The following is a 22717-nucleotide window of genomic DNA, read 5'->3' as shown; positions in this document are numbered from 1 at the left end:
TGTAATACAAATGCAATGTTTTACATGGATGTCGGTTTCAGGAGAGATGAAGTCTTTCAGGCACTCCATGGGCCCAACAGATACGGGCAATGCTTTTCTAGGACCTATAGGATAATATGAAACAATGTACCTCTGATCATACAGTACAATGATGTGGGAAAGACTTTATTTAGCAAACGATCCTGTTTCTCCAGCTCTATATAGAGTAACAAGAGATGCAGTGCATAAAACCATACTTCTCCTGTTGATGTTTTATGTTTTATCTGTTGTTTTAAGTATTGAAAAGATAAACCCGGAAACTACAGACAATAATGTACTATAACCTGGTATTCCATAGAACTAAAAAAAAAAAAAAAAGTAAAACTGTCATAAACTTTGACTAAAAAAAAGATAATTTTAACTCAAGGTCCACTTGCTAGCTAGATTTCTAGAGCCTTCAGCGGTGGTCACAGTAATTTTTTTAGCGTCATACAAAGTTGCGTGCATAGCTTTCAAATAATATCAAACAAATCCATTCAGGAGAATGCGTTGAATTGATCCAGGAATGGAACTTCAGTCACGTGACAACAGGTGGTTGAATAAAAAAAACTGGTAAATAATATATTGTACATGTAGACTGAAAAAAAAACTCAACTGCTGATGAAGACAGAATTTACGCTAGCAGAGATATTGTAAGGTTCAGGGCCACACCTCAAAAAATGCCTCTTCCGGTCTCTCTATAAATATCCACCAAACCTGTCCTCTTATTCGCTCCCGCTTTCAGCAGCCGTCCCTCCAACTCTTTCTGTTCCAATCCTTCTCATCTTCTTTAGGTCCTAAGGGGCCCTTCGTGCCCAAGTGCTACGGCGGATTCCCTAAAGAAGCCTCCCCAAACGCTGTCAAGTCAACTGATGGACTACACACGACTTTATGTCTCACATTCCAGCGATTTCATGCCTCGCATTCTAATCATCTTTTATTATTAAATTGTTCAAAACGTATGTGTTGATGGGTGGTCCTTGCTGGTGAAAAGCTAGTAAGTGAACCTTGAGAACTTTGAGACTAAAAAAGAAAATGTGTCAAACTACTATTCCTAACGTCAAGAACTAACTATTGGTGTTATTACTTACTACTTACTAATCTAATTTTAAAGGTATCACACCCTTTTTGTTTGTACATACACTCTATTAGAAACATTTTCATCAGTGTATCAGCCAGTTTTAATTATCATGAAGTGTTGTACATTACATCTTTCAGACAGTCTTGTGCCATCGACCTGAAGGACAGGATCACGCCAATTATGTCATCCTCTTCAGCACGTTCTCTCCACCTAGAAGTGCATTTAAAACTGATGAGATGCTCGCTGCTCTTTGAAAAGCTGTACAGATGTGACCTGCCAACACTGTGGGTGGATGTGTGACTAGTTGCTGTTGTAATGAATAAGAAGATGTCGGAATGATTCTAAAGCGTCTGACATCTCACCTGTTATTGCAAATTTGCAATTAACTTCTGTGCCACTTGGGAAAAGGTGACCAAGTAATACGATTTAACATGCAATTTACATGAGCTTTGTAAAGGACATGTAGACAAAAATGAAGAAAAACCATGGATACATTTAATTATTTAGGGCTTATTTTTCTTCGTACTTTAAATTTTTATTTAACAGTTTCCTACAGCGTCCTCACACAATGATTTAATAAAAAGAAAATGGAAGAAGATAATTTGTGAGAGAATCCCTTTGTTAATTCAGGGAACTTTTGTTTGGACTAATGGCTCCCTGAAGAATTTCAAGAGACTTGATATAAAAACATAGAGGGTTGGCTATTCCTTAATTGTTTAAAAAAATGGCCTGGCCATTGGTGGTAGTTCCCGCTTCTTCATGTTAGCCTGAATAAAATAAGTGAAATCAAAGGGTGCTGGTCTGCTAGTAAACCCAGAGTGTATGTGTATGTCAGTCAGCATAGAAATGATAAGGACTTCTGTTTCAAGTGAATTGTCTGGAGTACCCCTCCTTTGTTCTTGTTATTGTTCCTTTTCTCTTTGTTCCTTTCCTCACTTTGTACTTTGCCCCCCACCTCACCTTCTCTATACTTACAACTTTATTCGTTCATTATTTCCTTTTCAACCCCTATACCTCTTCATCTTCCTGTCTCACTTCTCACCTGTCAGCCTCTTCTTAAGAGTGGCCATTTCCTCTGGCTTATCAAAGATGTTCTCATCTGTACCAGGACGTCCATATTCTCAATCACCAGTTTCTATCAAAAGAAAAGGAGTGAGATGAGTGATAAAACCACATTCAGTTGGGAGATATGATAGCACAAGGTTGTAGCTGTGACAGATCTGCTCTCAGAGTTCAGATGTCCTTTTTTTCAATCATAGGGTGTCAAATTGTGGAGCCTGACACGTTAGCCTACATGCTACAGCAGTAGCAACGTTTTAAAAGAGATATAGGAGTTTGAAAAGATAAAGGTTGCTTTGAAGTACAAAAAATGCTTCCAGACTCACAAGTTTTCTTGCAAAATGAAGAATGGTGTAAATATTACTGTAGATATCATTATTTTAAATCACTGGAATGTATCTCAAAGGAAACATTTATGTTTTACTACTGTGTTCATAGATTTAACTTTTACCTTTGTAAACTCCACATTGGTCAAAAACGGAGTTGAGACGTTAGTTGACTTTTTGACAGGTTCTTTGTAAAAAACTATAATATTGGTAGATAAAGCATTATCTATATCTAATGTATTATGGTGCAATAGATTATCTGCATACTTTAGGCATTAGTGTCAATGGTAATCATGTTTGGAAGGTAAAATAGTCAGGGCATAAACTACTTCTCTCAACTACACTGCGTCTGATGTTAGCTTTTCTGCCTTTGCATGCAGAAGTAATCCTAAATGTTATCAAAGTCAGCAGGCCACTCATCTGGGTCCTTCAAACAAGCCCATTGCATCATACTGTACCTTTAGCTCACTGACTTGAGAGGTGATGTGCCACATCAGGTTCTCGCTCAGAAACTTCAGGCCATATGGACCAATTAGCTCTCCCAGGGCCTGTAACTCTGTTCAGAAGGTGATAAGTAGAATTTAAAGATCATGAATGGAGGGAGATAAGTGACATGCAGATGCATCATTACTTTTAAGCTGAAGTCAAGCAGCCAAACGTGTTTACAAAAATGCACAACAGAAAACCGACTCAGGTGTAGACGTATCGTGGACACTGGTGTTTTTACATGGATCTAATACAAAGCTTGACTCTCTACAGTGCCAAAAAATAAGAAACATAACAGTTGATTTGTGAGTGTAGCTAAAATCAATGAGAGAGAGAGAGAGAGAGACAACTGCAGCTATTAAACTTTCCCTCAGCTCAACATCTCTGCCTGAATAGGATGGATAAGACATGTGTAGTTAAAAATTGGAAGTGTTAATGGATCGGTGAGTGAGTCACTGTAAGGCACGCAGATACCTCACTACTAAGGAGTAAATATAGACAATGATGATGACACTGTGCAAGGGCGTCTATTGAAGTGCAGTGGTCTCCAAGGTACCGTGGTTGTGCATGACTTACAGTATGTATGCATCTCCATAATGTTAGAATGAGCCAAGTGGATTGGATATAGCCTTAATACAGCCATAAGGAGGATTGTGCTCTTTCAAGGTACAAAAGGTGTAGGCAGAAAGGAGGTTGAGTGAGACAAGTGATGCTGAAATAGTTACGAGGCAAGGACGAAAGAGCGGAGGAGATGATGAGCAATACTCAATGCCAATTTGCCAGGCAGCGTCTGAATAAACTGCACGACAGGCAGCATGAAAGAAAAAACTCCGCAATAACAAGCTCTACATTGTCTTGAGCAATAACATTCCCTCTGCATGTGGTGTCACAGAGATCTCAAGTTTTTAGGAGCGAGTCATGTCTGGATCTGTGGCCCGTGATCATTGATTCTTAAAAGAGTACGAGGGAACTTTTTGATTCTGTCAAGGGTAAAATTATGCTCCAGCAAAAAGTGAATCTCTCTAACTGATGTCTTTTACTTGCAAACCTTCTAATATTTAAAGGAAAATACTATAAATATGTAGCAAGGTGTTTGTTTTTTGGCAAACTGTTACCACATACACCCACATGACCCAAATTCTCCAGAACTTGTAGTGACTAAAATACATTCTTTAGTGTACAACATGGAGAAGTTCATAGTATACCTCCCCAAAAGTTACAGTTGTTGCTAGGATACTCAGCTCTGAATATTACTGATGACATCTGATGTCATCTGAATTCTTTATCCTACAATGCATCTTGCAAAAGAATGTCAGTAAATAGCTAAATAAGCTTTTATTAGGCTGTCAATTATTTGTCTCACATTTCCTGTATGTCCTTTGTTGTGAAAAATGGAGGTGATAGACATTTACTTCCAGTAGTAGCACTTTTAACTTGAGCTATGAGAATTAATCCAGTATAGCGTAAGGCTCACATTGACACTGATTTATTCCACTGATTAAATTACTATAATTAAGCTCTGGGGCCGACTAATATATCTGAGAACTCCTCTGCTCTGAAACTTGGTTCGTTGTCAGTAGCCTGGTTGACGAAGCATTGCATTGTGGGACAGTGAACGATGAGGGAGTTGCTGGCCTGACGCAAGAGATCTCCAGGTACCTGAAGTGCAGAAAAAACAAAACAAAACTTCTTCAACCTTTACTCAACAGAGAGAGTGAAAGAGGATGTGCTTGTGTGTGCTTCTCATGTGTTCAAAATGGGACACATGCGTGTAGCATGCTGTAGATGCACCTATCTTTATTACACACACCAGTTTGTGTAGATGGTCGTAATGGTTGCCCCCACGTGAGTCCAGCGGCTGTGTTTGCTGCAGCAGGGTGTTCTTCACCAGCCGGGTGATGTCCACTTGATGTAGCGGAGAGGCTGTGCAGGCTGGCAGTATAGGCTCTTAACCCCGCCAAGAGGTCAGAGGGACGGGCTATCTCCTGGGTGGTCTGATTGTAATTTGCCATTCTCACGATGATCCTGGAGAAACAGGTTTATTCAACGTCACTTATCACCAGGTCACAGTGGGCTGAGGGGAAACAGCTGGGACCTTAAAATGGTTTAAACGAGCCGTGGTGGCATGGCCCTACACTCTCATTAGGTCAGCACATTCACTGCTCCAGGGCTTCACTGCATTTGTATTTATTTCTTTGACAGGGCCTTCATTCTCTCTCTTTCTCCCCGACTAGACTATATTTACACTTTTGGCCATGAAGGACCAATCGCTGCGAGCATGCTACTACTCAAGGGCACTAATTTTAGGGTGACAGGGGAGATAATCATCAGCAAAGACAGGGAGACAAAGCAGATCATATACACAGAAACATTAGGTTGCCCTGGTACCAACCCCTAATCTAAATAATAGTTAGCAATGAAATGACACAGAGCAAGGGAGTGCCATGACGGATCTCTTCTCAGATTTTTAAGTGGGTGCAGCACAGCTTGACATGGAGGAATCAGACAGAAAAGCAGTGTTCATTACGGTGATGGAGGAGACATTTCACAATAGACAAGCTCCAAATGATTGTCTAATTGTCAGCAAGACACAAAAACTGTGTTTAAATCTGTAAGTGACAATTTGTAGAGAATGCAGCTTGAAATGCTTTGGCGTTTTCCTAGTGCTCTGTCCCATTCTGAGTGTTTAACCTTCCTATAGCCCCTGTTCAGCAGGGAGGCCAGGCAACTGGACAGCATGCATACAAGCAAAAGAGTGGACATGGAGTCAAAACAGTGTAATGTTGGTACACTGAGGTAGAATTGTACAGCACATTGTTGCACTGGCAAAGAAAGCAATATTACATGGACAATGTGTCCCTTTCATAATGAAAGCAGGTGCTCATGTCAGATTTTAGCACATTTCTGACATTTTCTGACTCTGACATCTCTCCATTTAGTGCATGTATAGGTACTGAGTATGTGTGTGTAATTCAGGCCTATGTGTAATGAGTGAAAATTGTTATTTCCCCTTGTGGGACTAATAAAGGATACATTATTAATATAATAATAATTATTGTTATTATTATTATTTTTGGAGCTGAAGTGACAAATACACACAAAACACTTCTGCTACACATGAGATAGGGAAAGAAAAAGTTTGCAAATGTTACCTCAGGGGCTTTTCAAACACCCTCAGGACTCATCGTATCATCCAATTTTTCAGACAAATATAATAATACCCATCCCCACTCAACATACTCAGAAAGACGTGTCTCCAGATGGGAAAGCAGGAACTCTGTTGGAACGACAATGTGGTCGAAGACAATAAAGTCAGTGCAGAGGCTGTAGGAGGAGCAGAGCTCTGTCAGCATCAGATGCATCTTGTCCACACTAGTAGAAGATGGAGAGAGAGAAAGAGAGAGGGAAGGGAGGATGGAAGTCTTTAGGACACATATAGGTGACTATAGTATTGATGTGGTTTTCTCAGACAAATAAAGTAATGAAAACATTGGTGAATTGTAAAACATCTCTCCAAATTGAGGCAGCGAGGAGGAAAACTGAGAGGAGGGAGTGAGACAGAATTACAAATCTTCAGACTTAATTAGTGAGCTTTCTAACTGTAGCTACATGCAGAATAGGATCATAACAATGAAAACTCCAACATAAAATGTGTTAGCAGTAAAGCTGTTTTGTAACATGCTGAGACATTTTGTTTCTTATTTTTAACAGCTTGTTTCAGTACCTGTCAGCCCTGACTGATTCATCTTGAAGAGTACTACATTCAAAACAACCAATGCACTGTAGACTAATCCTTCTTTCTGATAAGTGTCATGGGGTGAAGGAGATCTTTGGAAATGTCAGCAGATTTTAAAATATTTCTACCAACATGAACTGCAATAACACTGTCAAATGTTCATTTAAGTGCACTTTTCCTGGAACAAGTGCTGCTGATAATGTTGCATGTCTCCCAAAATCAAGGATGTAATGATTTCAGTTTTCTAAAACATCTGCAAATTCAGTATTATTCTTAGGAGCAGACAGAGAGATAAGTAGAAAAAGTGGGGGAAACAAAAAGGAAAAGCTGACTTAGTAACGACGGCCCGGTCTTTTCTCAGGCTTTCAGCGCCTGGTTTCTCTTTTTGGACCTCTCCTTTCTTTGGCATCGGCTTCTTTTGCTTTCTATGGCGAGCTGCGCTGATGGCCTCGGCACAGTGCTTGGGCTGCAGCTAAGGGGTCAGAGAAGGAGAAAAGAAGGGGGAAAGAAAGAGAGAGAGATAGATGGGAGAGTGAATTTAGCCAAGAAAATATTGGGTAACATGCTCAAAGACAAACTTAGAAGTTGTGCATTCATGTTGGACGCACTCAGTCAAGAAGTAAATACTTTCCACATATTTTCCTCAAGGGATCAGAGAAACAACACTGCAATAATCAACTCCAGAGTTGTAGACCTGTCTTATCATTTCATTTAAATTCTCAAGTCTGTCCACTGGCTACAGCCAAGCTGAGACTAGTGTGATTATATTTGGATATGGAGTATGGCGGAATCCATCTGCGCTAGATAATGAGTTTTTTAAAAACCTGAAATGGAGTTCACCTGGTCATTGAGGTTGCACTGCTCAGCACATATCTCTACCACAACACTGCTGGTCTGCTTGGCTATCTGCTCCAGGAAGTTCACACACAGGCGCAAAATCCTCTTCTCCATTGCCTCTGTCTAGACACACAAACAAGTGCAGTATATGTGAGTGTACACATACTGTATGTACAATTTCAGATGACACAGTTAGTCCTGTACAAAGGCCCAGAAAAATCCTGAACACACACATACAGTACACACACAAAAGATAGAAGGCACATTGTCGCCCATACCTTTCCCATAGTTCACTGTTTACTGTGTAGGCTCTGTTTAAGGCCAGACTCCTTGAACTGGCAAATTTTTCAAACTATATATGACTGTAATTTAAAAAAACTTGTCATGGATGAATACAAAGATATGTTGCTGTCACAATACAGTGTTAAAGTGTAACCAGTGTGTCAGCTGATGATTACAGCAACAGTGAGCAAATGACTGAACGCTGACCTCTTCTGGGCAGAGAGGATGTCCACACTGGCTGAAGTGAGAGCAGGCAACTGGAAAGGCCATCAGGTAACGCTTCATGGTCACCTCCTCACTGCTCTGGCTAAACATCTTCTCAAAGACACGAGGGTAGTGACTGGGAAACAAACAAGAGAATAAAGAGCAGACAGCAAATTATTCCACCTGACCTTAGTAAGAGAAGAGAAGAGAAGAGAAGAGAAGAGAAGAGGCAAGGCAAGGCAAGGCAGCTTTATTTGTATAGCACATTTCAGCAACAAGGCAATTCAAAGTGCTTTACACAAAATCAGTTAAACAGATAAAACACAAGTAAAAACAGTTAAAAATCACAAGCATTAAAAACCGGTAAAACACATGAATAGACAGTTAAAAACAAAGAGAAACATAAAACACATGAATAAAATTTACAGTGCAGCATAAGAAATTTAAAGAAATGATTAGTCATTTAAAGAAAGGCAGCATCAAATAGAAAGGTCTTCAGCCTTGATTTAAAAGAACTGAGAGTAGCAGCGGATCTACAGGTTTCTGGGAGTTTATTCCAGATATGAGGAGCATAGAAACTGAAAGCTGCTTCACCCTGTTTAGTTCTGACTCTGGGGACAGAAAGCAGACCTGTCCCAGATGACCTGAGAGGTCTGGGTGGTTCATAGTGTAGTAGCAGATCAGCAATATATTTTGGACCTAAACCGTTAAGTGATTTATAAACTAGCAAGAGTACTTTGAAATCAATTCTTTGAGACACAGGAAGCCAGTGTAAAGACTTCAGAACTGGAGTGATGTGATCCAGTCTCTTGGTCTTAGTGAGGACTCGAGCAGCAGCGTTCTGAATCAGCTGCAGCTGTCTGATTGATTTTTTAGGGAGACCTGTAAAGACCCCGTTACAGTAGTCAAGTCTACTGAAGATAAAGGCATGGACAAGTTTTTCCAATCCTGTTGACACATAAGTCCTTTAACCCTTGATATATTCTTAAGGTGATAGTAGGCTGACTTTGTAATTGTCTTAATGTGGCTGTTAAAGTTCAGGTCTGAGTCCATGACTACACCAAGATTTCTGGCTTTGTCTGTTGTTTTTAACATTGTTGTTTGAAGCTGAGCGCAGACTTTTAATCGTTCCTCTCTTGCTCCAAAAACAACCACCTCAGTTTTTCCTTCATTAATTTCAGAAAGTTCTGGCACATCCAGCCGTTAATTTGTTCGATGCACTTAGTCAGTTTTTGTATTGGACTATAGTCCCCTGGCGATAAGGTTATGTAAATTTGTGTGTCGTCCGCATAACTATGGTAACTTATTTTGTTTTTCTCCATAATCTGAGCCAGTGGAAGCATGTAGATGTTAAACAGAAGAGGCCCCAGAATGGAGCCTTGCGGAACTCCGCACGTCATATTTGTACGCTCAGATGCATAATTACCTATAGACACAAAGTAATCCCTATTCTTTAGGTAGGATTCAAACCAGTTAGTACTGAGCCAGAAAGGCCAACGCAGTTTTCCAATCGGTCTAGTAGTATGTCATGGTCGACCGTGTCAAATGCAGCACTGAGATCAAGTAATACTAAGATTGAAATTTTGCCATTATCTGTGTTAAGGTGGATGTCATTAAAGACTTTGACAAGAGCCGTTTCAGTGCTGTGGTGTGGTCGGAAACCCGACTGAAAGGTATCAAAACTGTTGCTTAGTGACAAGAAATGGTTGAGTTGTTGAAAGACTACTTTTTCAATGATTTACTTAAAAACGGAAGGTTTGATATTGGCCTATAGTTGCTCATTAGTGACTTGTCTAGGTTGTTCTTTTTTAAGAGTGGCTTGATTACTGCAGTTTTCAGGGCCTGTGGAAAGATACCTGAAAGAAGAGATGTGTTCACAATCTGTAGAAGATCAGAAGTCAAACAATTGGAAACATTTTTGAAAAGTCCCGTTGGTAGAACATCAAGGCAACAGGTCGAGGTTTTCAGATGTTGAATAATGTCCTCCAGGTTTGTATGGTTGATCGTGTGAAATTCTGTCATATTGGAACTATTTTTGCTTGAAGAGAAGAGAAGAGACTGACCCAAGTATGGACAATTCAGATGTCTCCTGCAGTAATTCTTCCACGCTGTCCACCATCCTGGTGTGAAACTGAATCAAGTTCATCACCTTTGCTAAGTCGGGGTATTCCTTTATGGGAAGAGGGGCCTTGTTCACACTTGTGTAGGCCTAAAACAGAAGACAAAGACAGCCTTCGCTGCAACCTTCAAGCATACACTGAGTTTTACAATAACAACGGAATATTGTGTGATTATTTGATGATCAACAAACCTATCTACTGTACCTGCAATCTAAACCAGTCCAGTCTAAGGGCTCTGAAATCAAACTCCTCTTTGTTTTCCACTGCAGAGAAAAATTGAATCTGTCATTATTCAAATGGAAGTTCTTATGTCACACTTAAAACAGAGATAACGTTGGGTAAGGTAGTCTCCAGTATTTTGTTGTGATTACCCTGTTTGATTGACAAAGCGGAGAGGGTTGAGACAAATGAAGTCATCAGGACTGACTCCTCTTCTGGACACACATAGATGTTCTGCAGAGAAAAAAAACAAATTTCTAAAAATATGCTGCCACTTTCTGCACACAGAATTGTATGTTGTACCTTATACTGGACAGTTGATGCAGTATATATCTATAGGTACCTGAATGGTGTCATTGAGAACCAATGCATCAAAATTTGCCAGGTACTGGACATGGTAGCGCTGAACTACATGTTGTACTTTGTCATCAGACCTCTTAACTTCTCCATGTGGAAAAGCAACTCTGCCATCTGACTGGGAAAAAAACACAGAAAAAAGCAATTTAACACAAAACACTTGTTAACAATTAACTCTTTTACTACCTTTCATAATTAAAATTTGTGAAAAAATAAATAAATAACTAAACACAAAAAAAGAAATAAGCCATTGTAAAAATATCGTGTGCACACTTTAAAATAACTGCACTACTAAATAACTAGCAGCTGCAATGTGAAGAGACATCTTAAGTGGCAGAGAACTTGCTGTAGATGCCAGATTTTTGCACACTAAAATGACACAGTTTGACCTCCACAGCGGTTTACTTCCTCTACACCTATGTCCTACTTGTCAATGTAGTCCTCGGGTGTCTTTATCTTTGGCATATTCTCAGAGTGTCTGACGAGCCACAGGACCTCGTCACGGGAAAATGACAGAGCCATGAAGACAAACAGGGCCTTTGGGATTTGATTGGCACACAGAGCAGAGAAGAAAGAGGAATGTTAGGAAAGAATCTAAGCCCCCCCCCTTCCCCGTTTCAAATGTTCCCCAGAGTCCAAGATGTGCGGGATGGAAGCCGGATCACATATGGCCTACTGTTTTTCATAAGTCACATGACCAGAATCTCATTTTATACTTGCTGTAATGAAATGATTTAAATTGCTCGAGCACAGCTGTTAGGCTCATTACCGCGCTTCTACCTTTGGTCCCAGAAGTCCAGGTTCATCCTCCAGAACTTTAAATAATTCCATCATTGCTCCTCTCAGAAACTGCCTCCTCTCTCTGTGCATAGCTCCACTGGTATTAACACAGGAAATAGATGTGGACATTTGGTTCCCAAAGCTCATTTCAAAGTAAATAACCATCAATGAATATTTATGACCCAAAAGTGGGAAAAACGTTGCTCAGTCTGCGGTCTCACCTGTTGAGTATGGCGTGCTCACGACATTCCTTGATGTCTGCTACTCGCTTGCTATATCTGATAAAAACAAAGAAAATCAACAAATGTGATAAGAAGCTAATTAACAGTATAACATTTTATGCAGTTGTAGGGAATGTTGACTTTTTTCAAATATCAAGTATATGTTATCTTTGTCTTGGCATGTATTAACTTTTCAGTGGAATCAGTTTCTTCTGAGACTCTTGTGAAAAATACAAATAAGTCTTATACTGTGACCTCTTACTACTATACTATTATTGCTAGTATATTAAGGGTGTGACGAGATCTCGTTTTACGAGATCTCGCGAGATTAAAACGTGACGAGATTTCTCTTCGAGGTGAAAAGTTGTCTCGTGAGGCGATGTGATGTCAGCGTGATGGAGCGTGAAATTACTATTGAAGATCCCCCTGCCCCTTTTAAATCGTTTGTGTGGCAACATTTTGGTTTTCCTGCGGAAATGATAAACGGCGAAAGAGTGACAGACAAGACGAACACAACATGTAAACATTGGAAGAAAAAAATGCCGTAAACCGCGGCTAACACGAGCACTATGCAAACACACTTCCAGCACCACCACAGCTCTCCACTAACTACTGCACCCGCGACGAACACATAAAAAAAAAATAAAAAAAAATTGTTTCTGTTTGCACTTGTAGTTTTAAGAGAGCAGTACTTTGGTTATTGATACACTTACTGTTTGCATTTAAAGTGTTATTTTTCTGTTATTTACACATTTATTTTATTTATTTTATTTATACTGTTCATTTTTTATGTTCGGTTTGTGGAAAGGAGTTAGATTTCTCGTGTGAAATTGTACAGGGCAGAAGCCAGTTGGTAGAGTTTATACAAACATTTTGCAGTGTTTGCACGTCCTTTACTGCATATAATTCATTAAAATAGTAAAAAAAAACATTAATCATTAACATTCATCATTAATAGTTGATTTCAAAATGCACCTAAATTGTTTTGCATTTTGTGATTTTTCAGTTGAATAAAAAACTATTTTCCATTCATATATTTCATCGAGGATTTCTTAATTTTTTGTTAAAAAATCTCGTCTCGTCTCGTTCTCGTGAACCCAATCTCGTGATGTGTCTCGTCTCGTGGAGTAAGCGTCTCGTCACACCCCTATAGTATATACATTATATCACCTTCCTCACCTTTTCTCTCTAACCTTTAGTCTATATCCCATTCTCTATCTCCCCATTCTTAACCACCATGGTCCCAACCCTCACTCTTGTTGTCACTTTAGTTCAATTCAATTGCATTGTCATTGACACAATGTGTAAGCACGTATGTAATGAAATGTAGGCTTTCAGTTTTTTGTTGTATTTACAAAGCATGCTGTACCAACAGTTTTAGGAGGGGGCAGATAAAGAAATAGACACAGGACTTTTCTCGATCGACTTTCAAAATGTTAAAAACAGTATTCTTTCAAGTACTTACTAGAATGTTGCATTCAAGTAAGCTTGCATTATTTGCAATCTGTGTATTAATGTGATAATAATAACAATAATTCCCCCTAAAAGGCATACCTTTATTGCTATGTCCTGTATCTGTAAAGTATCTGGTTGATAAGGCTGCTGATATAAGCTCAGCCCAGGTCTTTATATCCAGAATTAATCCTCGACAGTTCAGGACTCTTACAGTGAAGTTAGAATAGTACTTAAATTACATCTTTAAATCAGTTCTCCTTTATTAAATATCTGACATATGTGGGTGCATTATCCTCCACCCATTGTCATCTTACTTTGTAAATTATTTTTCATCCACCAGGACTATTTCTCATACTGTTGCCGTGCAGCATACATACCCTTTGATGCTCAAGAAAAGGTCCTCGGAGACCTTGTGTATGTTGAGAACCTCATCTCTGGTGATGACGAGGAAGAGGCCGCTCCGCAGAGCCATCTTCCACAGTTCTTGGGATGCCTGGTTTGTATTCAGGCTGCTGTGGCACAACAGGAAGCCAACTACAAGAAGCATAGTCAGCAACATTTAAGATGCAACCTGTGTGGCTGAAACCCTACTGTTGCATGTGCAGTGCTCCTGTCATGCCAATAGTTGGTAATAAACATAGTTAACAAGCAATTCCTCTGAAGGTAAATTATTTGACAAGTAATACAGTATGCTGGTGTTGTGGGTAGTTCTGCGTTTTTATATATGTACAAGATGTCAGTGTGTCTGAAATGTGTTTAAACCAAAACAGGTCTGAAAATCCAACACATTGAAATTGACACAAAAATTCGGGACCCTTGGAATCATTTTTGACGGTCTGGGTCGGGACGTACATTTAACTGACATGCAGCATGACACCCACAAGATTGTGGGTGGGGTTACAAAATGTATATTTCACAAACCTTTGTGTACATGTTTATATATTTGTATAAAGTGAGCCGATAGATGCAGTTATTCCTTAGTTACAGGAATACTTACTAATGATCCACCGCTCCATCACCTCCATAGATAGGTATTCACATGCCATCTGTGGTAAACAACAAGCTTATTTAACTGCCAATATAGACAAATTCACTTTCATGTACAAAGGCTACTGAAGTAAAATCCTGTCAGTTTAACTATTTGGTAGCCATCAGCATCTTGGCATCATTGCTAATCTATTCTTGTTCCACCTTCAAAAGAAAAAAGAACATTACAAATAATTGACTAACCCTCCTAAATCCTCCTAAATGAGGTTTATAAAAAATGCAAAAATAAAAGATATCTATTAATATTCTCTATAGACTTTAAATGAGTGACTGTGATTTGCATTCAAATACTATATATGGCATCTTTTCAAAAGAAATTGTTGCCTGGAGGTCCGTTTCTTGGCTGGATTAGTGGCCACGTGCAAAACAGGGATCCACATCAATAATAGTGTTCAAAGACAGAAGAGAGGATTACAGAGGACTGAACCGTTTAGAAAAGGGAGGTAAGTCGACATACAAGTTCAGGGAAGAGCAGAAAGGTCAAAAGACAATAAAACAAATGATTTTCTAAAAGATAGCTCTATAATGGGAGGCATACCGTAGAGCTACTAACAATAAGTGCACTGTATCTGACCTTTAAGAAAACACATGTACTTTTATTGGATCATTTAGCTGTGACATCGTCTCTCAAATCTGTGCCTGACATCAGTGGAAAAACCATAGTTCGGACACTACCCCCAGCTTCCTCTTTCGTTCTTCCTCTGACAGAGATAAACACAGGAGGAGAGTTGACCGGAGGGTGGACTCACAGTGTCACAGCAGGCTGGGTCCAGCATGGCAGCTGGAGCACTGAGCAGGCTGAGGAGCTGGGCGCTCCGCCACTGTTCCGCTGGCAGGTTCCTGCGCGGGTAAATCATCTTCAGAGAGAGCAAGGCCGCCGTCACAGACTGGCAAATGGACAGAGAAGGAAAAGGGAAACAGTGAGTGAGGAAGCTGGAGAGGGGCAGAGATGGAAGAAAGAGGCACAATAATGGAAGACTTCACATCAAATGATGGCAAAAACAAGACAGAGGCTCAAAAGCTGTGATTACATTTTGTTGCACATGGGCCTATCTTACAAAATGAGCCACACAGACCAGTGTAACTGCCACTGTTGGAGAAGTAAGTGAAAGTAAAAATAATTTGAACTATAATTGTATCACCGATACAGACAATACTACAATAACAATGGTTTGGAATGAAATGTTCAACAATCCCATTCAGTACTATGTCTGTAATGTTTGGGCGGCCATATTGTACTTACATCCATTTAGTTTTATGTTTTGTGTTTAAATATGTTATATGTTATACAACATAAACACAGATTTTAAAACAAAGTTGAATTAAGCTGAACATTTTGTTGACTTTACTCTGCCACCATCCACCTTTCCATTAAAGAAACTCTTTAACTGTTTATAGCCTTGTACTGTATTTAGTATATTTTAAATTTACACTGAACGTACCCTTGTGTGAGGGCCAAACTCCTCAGTGAGCTTCTTCCAAGGATGCTCATACTCCACAAACATCTGGCCAAGCCGTGGGTAGGACGGGTCACTGCAGGGTTCATTACAGTACGCAATTAATCAAGGACAGGGAAAAGAAGTAGGACATTATAATAATGCAACATTGTCATAACCTAACTGTCAATCTAAAATCCCTTACAGAGATTTTACTGATGCTAAAAGTGTGATATTTCATAAATTACATCATCTTCCACGGCTTTATTTTTGGATGACTGAAATACTTTAGAGCTGAAACTGTTTCCTCTCAAAGGGCTTAGCTGTGTGTGGGGTGCACATAGAATGTGTGTGTTTTTGCTGCCTGCTCATGTCTCAAATTAAGATAAACATCATTTTGGGTGCATAAATAAATATTGTCCAAAGTGGGCAGACTTAAAATGTGAGAATACCACTTGGTACTCAGAAAAGGTCAGTGGTGGGCTGTCGATGTCTGTGGCAATACATATTCTAATTAATTATGAGGATCAGAGAAATAGTCATGTTGATAGTTGCAAAACCTCATAAATGCTTTAATGAAAGCTCTTAATTGAAGTATTTGTGGTAGCCAAAGTAGAAATCTGCAATTAACAAACACAACCCTTTGTTGATTAAGGCTATCTCGATCAATAGGGATGAGTAAAAGGAAAACGCATCCATCCCACCGTTTGCTTTGTAGTCCATATATGATGCGGCTTCCATCAAGCAGTTTTATGTCTTCTCACCTGCTCCCATTGGTCATCTCATGGGCACAGTTGAACATTCCCACCAATGCCTTCTTATCCTCAATGCGACTGAGTGTTATGATAACAGACGCGTAGGTGATGATCAGATCCAAGTAGTTCTTGGTGAAGTCAAAGTTGATTGCCTGAAATCAAAACATTAGTGTAGTTATGAAATTACTGATACTACCTCCTATCAGCAGAGCTAAGATGGATACCTATTTAACGTTTGTAATGGGGACAATTATTAACTGTCACTCACAGTTTGAACCCATCAAAATCCAATTTTAAAAGTTTTTTTAAAAATGTTTTGTATATTGTCTTAAGCATTTGCCAGCATATGGATTCATAGAGATCAGCTGACATGTTTTTAAACACATACAAGTGGCTGAAAAGGTTGTAGTTCCCTTACTGACAGAGTAAATTGTTTAAACAAGCTATATTTATCTATATCTATCTAGAGCGTCTGAAACTTACCAGGCATACAGATGGAAGTGGGTTGTTTTTTTACTTTTCCTCACCTGAAATCCTGCCTCCATGTGATTCTATTGTAACTTTTCTTCCTCACTAAGCACACTATGGTCACCATTCAAGCTGAGAGGGTTAAATTTGGGGTGAAATATCACTTTAATATTTTTTTTTCAGTTTTAAAAGGAATTGCATCACATGTGCTTTTAAAGAGGAACTGAACTGAAAAACTAACTTTTGATAACTTGTTGGTTATGATAATTACAAATGAATTACACTAAAAAAAATTATTTAAAAAATCAATACAGCTTTTTTTTAAGCAACACAAAAATTGCGTTTGTTAGTATTAGAACGCTGATAATATCGATGACGTCACTGGCATGGTAGGACCCGTGAAGGTATATAGACATCGGCTGCAGCACATAATACACACACGAAAAAAAGTCATTTTAATGGCACGGATTACGCATTTGATCCTGTGAGGGACAGGCTTGTAGTGTCTGACTACCACCACATGGAGGACAATCAGTTTCAGGCTCCACTGAAGTACAAGATCGCTTGGTGACAGCCTCCGGTGACAGTGACCGGTGTGTGTTTGTGTGTGGGCGCAGCTTACTGTCATGCACCCTCCTTTATTGTATCCACGCATATTATGCATTTTAGGAAATAGACTGCTAATACACCGTGTCCATTTAGAGAAAATAGAAAAACATGGTTAAAGTCCTGTTCGTTTACGAAAATAGAGGCAGATATATGGAAATTGTAATTGGACGCATTAATCTATGGGATCGCTTATTAGCTGCACGTAGGAGAGTTACCCCAGTTTGACCAGAGATGCGCGGAGGATTCACGAGTTTTGCGGAGTTGGCAGATTTTTACTATGGAACTAGCAGCTGTTTCTGCATCAACAATGTGCCCTGAGTCGGCGAACATCCGTTAGCTTCATGGGGGGGGGGGGGCGTTGGATTCTGTGGTTTAGTTAGCGGCTAACATCCGCTAGCTTCAGGGGGACGTTGATTTCTGTGGTTTAGCTGAGACGGCGAACATGAGCTAGCTTCACTTTTCGCTAGCGTAAGTAAAACACAGTAAACACATTATTATCGATCTGTGATATCGTCGGAGTCTGGGTTTATTTCTACAGTCTATGGTCGTAGTGCTAGCTTGTGGAGTTTGTCATAAGAGTGCTGCCATCGTATTTAGCTGCTAGCCCTTTCCCTCGGTCGGATCGCTGGTATCTAGCTTGGTGTTGTGGCTCAGTAATGCCCAGTGTGTCCGTCTGTTTTGTTGAACGCTATAAAGCCGACACGTTGGGCTTTATTTTTGTAAGTGAATATGTTCGTGTTTTCTGTATGTGACAACAACGTTACACCCAGCCCTTTGCCTAGTAGACTTGAGAGTAAGCTGACAACCGGTAAACATACCGCTAACTACCTCTCTGTCCTCTGCCTGCCGGGAGCGTTTCAGCGCCCTGTCTGCGGCAGGTAGCATCGGGTTGTTACAAGCCGGTGGGTTATCGGTCTGCCCTGCACTGGAGACTGCAGGCCTAAGGTTTCAGTCTGTTGGACTTAACCTCTACAGTGACGCTGTTGTATCAGAAGCACAGCTTTCCAAATAGTCTGTCGCTAAAAAAATGCTCCAGACTCTAAATCCAGGGGCTGTCGGAGGGCTAGCCCGTTTTAAGGCAGCTAGATGCTAGCCATGAGTTGAGGACTGTTTTTTACTTGTCAAAGGTAGCCTGTGGAAATGTGTCGTAACCCCTTGCTGCCTTAGCCCTATACGGGTCCATACTGCAGCCAGGGGCAATACATTATGACCCCCCCTAGACGTCTTTCTTTCCGTTTCCCAAGCCATATGTCCGCTAGCCTCCGACTCTTTGTATGGTGTTCCTATGGCTGCGCTGCTAGTGCTAGTTAGCCGCGGAGTAGCTTACCATGCCAGTGACGTAGTAGATTGTGGAATTCCAACATGGCGGCGCCCGTGTAACAAAAACATCACTTTCAACTTGCCATTTTATCCCTTTTAACAAATTTATCCATTTTAATAATTGTACCAGTGAGAAGAAATAAAATACATCTATTATATCACCATTATTAAAATTCCAGTTCAGTTCATCTTTAAGGGTGCCAAAGACAAATTACGGTACTCTGAAATGCGTGATGGCTGCAGTTCATTCAAAGAAACTTAAGTCACTATTTCTTGCGTCAAATGGATCTGCAGTTATATTTGTAAGAAAAAAAGTTCATGTGCTGAGAGATGGTCCCCAAATAAATAAAAGAATTGTGAGGTGCTTAAAATGCCAGGATTAACTGTACAGATCAGATCACAGGAGACACTCATCACTAAAATATACAGTAGGACATACATAATGCACAAGGCTAGAGGTGCCACCTCATTATCATACAAAAAAAACGTGATAAACTGAACAGGAGAAAGCCGTGGGCAGTGAGGAGAGAAACGTAACCGGCAGTATGCAGCAGTAAGGAGTAAACAACATCGTAGTAGACTGAATAAAAAGTAGAGAAATGAGTGACATGTCAGATAATCAGCCAATGTTGTGCATGACCTCAGCGCTTACCCTGACCTCAAACAATTACCAGCCACATAATGAATACTTACAATATCAAAGAAGCACTGACAGGCATCTATGGTGTTCAGCAACTCATAAACGTGGTCCTTAATGAAGAACAGAGAAGGAATAGATTAGAAAACATACAACAAAAAGCAACATTTAAATCACGTTAAGCTCTATTTTCCTATACACTCCTCATTTTTTATAGATTCCTGAAGAAGTGATCATTACACATTTGCATATTTCTATAACATAATGATTGAGGTTTTCTCAAAATACTAAAAATGCTGGGCCTTGCTGCGACCTCCATCAGTGAAGTATGCAAATTTGAAGGGAGGTGTAACAAGCAGCATCGAAGCCCAGGGAGATAACTGTCCTTGATATCTGGAAATCTATTATTTTCAAAAATAAGAATAAACCAATCTAAATGTAAATGGATTCTGGAAACCAAAAAAGAAGGAACCACAGAGATAGAATACTGCAAACATACATCATTGTCCTCTATTATCACATTGTTTTTCATAAAAAATAAAGCATAATTATTGTTTCGTTTTCATTGTTTTTTACAATTTGTTAATGACAGTTAGACAGTTTTTTGTTGTGCTTCTTTTACTTCCTCTGCTGTTGATCTTGGTCATGTTATGGGAAAAAAGAGAGACCATCACCCTGAACTCTATGACATCCAGGAACGAGTCATAGTAGCTTGCTGTAGCTGCCAACACTTCGGATTTCTGTCGCTGTATGCCATTCAGATTTTGCTGCAAAAAAACAATAACGATAACTTTTCTTTACTGGTCAGATACAACGAAGCTTAACACTGTGAGAAAAGCTGTCCTTCTTCTTTTGAGTTAAATTAGCTTCACTTTCTACTCAAACCATTGTCCACATGCAAATATTAACATAAAATAAACAAAAATATGAACATGGTATTGACATAATAGCAGATACTTATATGTCATATAGCAAATATCAATACTTATAAATACTACAACTGCAACATGCACTAACTTGGCCAGGCATGCCATATTTACTTCTTTTAGAGAAGTGTTATAGAGATTTAGAAGGCCAGAGATGACATGCTTCGGTAGCAATGATCATTAATAACACTTTTTATTTCAAAAGTCATTTGTTTTACCATTTTATAATACGATAGTAATAATTTGTTTTCTTGAGATCCAAAGATATTGGCTTGTTATTACAACAAAATTACTGTCAAACAGCTTCCTTGTCGGTTCAACCTAAAGTCATAATGTTTTCAATGGATCACAGAATCCTTATTTACTGGCTGGCTGAACAATCCTTTTTTGCGTCAAGATCCTAAAATAATAATTTAATTTCACAAAAAAGAAAAAAAGAAGAAGCATGACACGCATGTCCTTGAGTAGAAAGCAAGTTAAAGGAAAATAGTTACAATCACACTTGCTACATACAATGTTTCCTCTGAAGTCAATGGTGGGGAATTTCTTGTTGATGTACTTGATGGAAGGCTCCATGGCTTTATCCGTCAGGAGGGAAAGCCGTGTCTTAGGGTCTGCACAGGTCTGTAACAGAGGTTAGGAAAAGATAAAGATGTGAGGATGTGAACAGGTTGCACATCCTTTTTTTAATCAAAAAACCCTACTTTCAACTTCAATAATCATTTTAAAACGCTCGGTTTTTGTCATAAAGTATTTTAGGTTTTTGTAGTTGAACACTTGATTTGCCTTGCAACCGTTGTGCAACCATGTTCTATGCGTTCTCTTGACATGAATAAATTGTGGGGGGATTCACATTTCGAGTGGCATCCAGCCACTGGTTAGAAAAGCAAGCTGGTTGGAAGAAAAATCCACGGACTAGCTGTGAAGATTGTGGGCAGAGTGGGTAATAATGCTCTCCCCACCTCCATGCATGCATGCTCAGCACATGCTCAAAATAAGACTACTCTTGCACTTCTCCTCCTACATGCATACACATGCTCAATATGGGTTAAAAAAATGGAGATGTGTGCATGTGCACAGTACACAAAACATGTTCTACTTTTTAATGACCAGAATGTCACTTCCTGCATCTCACATCCAGATATGTGTAGGTTGTCGAAATGACCAATCATAGCCTACTCTCTCCGGAGTCACATAAGAGTATATTAATTAATAACATTCTTTGTTTGCTTAACAATATGTTTCTGGCCTATTTTTATCTAATCTGATGTGTGAGTTTCACAGCATTTAGTTCAGAATAACAAACCATGACATTTGAGGTACTGAGAGCTCAGACTGACTTCCTGTTTGCACTTCCTCTTTGGAGAAATAAGCTCAGTTGCAGTTGGAAGACACTGCTGCCTATACAACAAAGTACACAGTTGTTACAGTTATATCACATAATTCATTCACTGCAGTTTAAGTTGCAGGCCCTGGAAAGTTTCTTGATTTTAAGTAACAATAAAATGACTGGGTTATAACCGTCGGATTGCATCCTCATACTCTGCACTACTTTCATTTACTACAAATAAAGTACTTTAATATGTTTGGCTTTTGTTTGTATTGTAGATCTAAATGTAGATTAGTCTTCATTCAATCAAGCCTCACTCCTATTTAACAGTTCTATGGAATCTGACAATACACATTTATGAATTCATTTCTAAATACTATTCACCTTTAATGTATTCCTAAGCAGTGAATAACTGATATATTTACTCTTAGATACATTTTGCATTGTGTAATAACTGCACAAGGGTGCAAATTCTGAGGAAACTACCTAGGCGTAAACATATGAAATGAAAGTCAAGTTCCTTATTTCTGTTAAACAGACCATTTGCCTTTATAAATCTTCCTATTCTCCCTCACCTTCTTAATGTAGTTCATGCGTATTAACACCCCATCCCCTCTTTCATTGAGGATGGTGAGTTTTTCGGCCAGTTTCTGTTGGTAGTCCATGGCTCCAGAAACAGAGCACCTCTCTCGCCGTTGAAGCCTTGGCCTCCTGGTCCTGTGTAGCGGTCGAATCGTCAGAAACAAGTGCACCCAGAGCCTCACCCAGACAATAGGTCACATGTGGCTCATGGGTAGAGGTGGAGCCATGAGAGGAGTTGAGTGTTTTAATCACCCACATACTGTAACTGTATGTCACGGTGTGGATATAAATATGTCAAAAACATTCAAAATAAAAAAATTAGAAAGATGATCAAATATTACTAAAAGTTGGCAGAAAAAAGTTGTTTTTAAAATACTTTTCATTTTCAATCACATTTGTGAAAAAATACAGTCCACGAATTTCATT

At 39.3% G+C, this 22717-nt stretch overlaps 1 pseudogene; it reads right to left on the bottom strand.

Annotated features, from left to right (window-relative positions):
- Nucleotides 1-24: 24 nt before the first annotated feature.
- LOC116675893 (nck-associated protein 1-like) lies at nt 25-22496 on the bottom strand (annotated as a pseudogene).
- Between the last annotated feature and the right edge of the window lie 221 nt (nt 22497-22717).

This window comes from Etheostoma spectabile, unplaced genomic scaffold, assembly GCF_008692095.1.
Source record: "Etheostoma spectabile isolate EspeVRDwgs_2016 unplaced genomic scaffold, UIUC_Espe_1.0 scaffold00002394, whole genome shotgun sequence".
Classification (NCBI taxonomy): domain Eukaryota; kingdom Metazoa; phylum Chordata; class Actinopteri; order Perciformes; family Percidae; genus Etheostoma; species Etheostoma spectabile.
The sequence above is the reverse complement of the archived record's forward strand: the minus strand, read 5'-3'. Positions and strand labels throughout refer to the sequence as shown.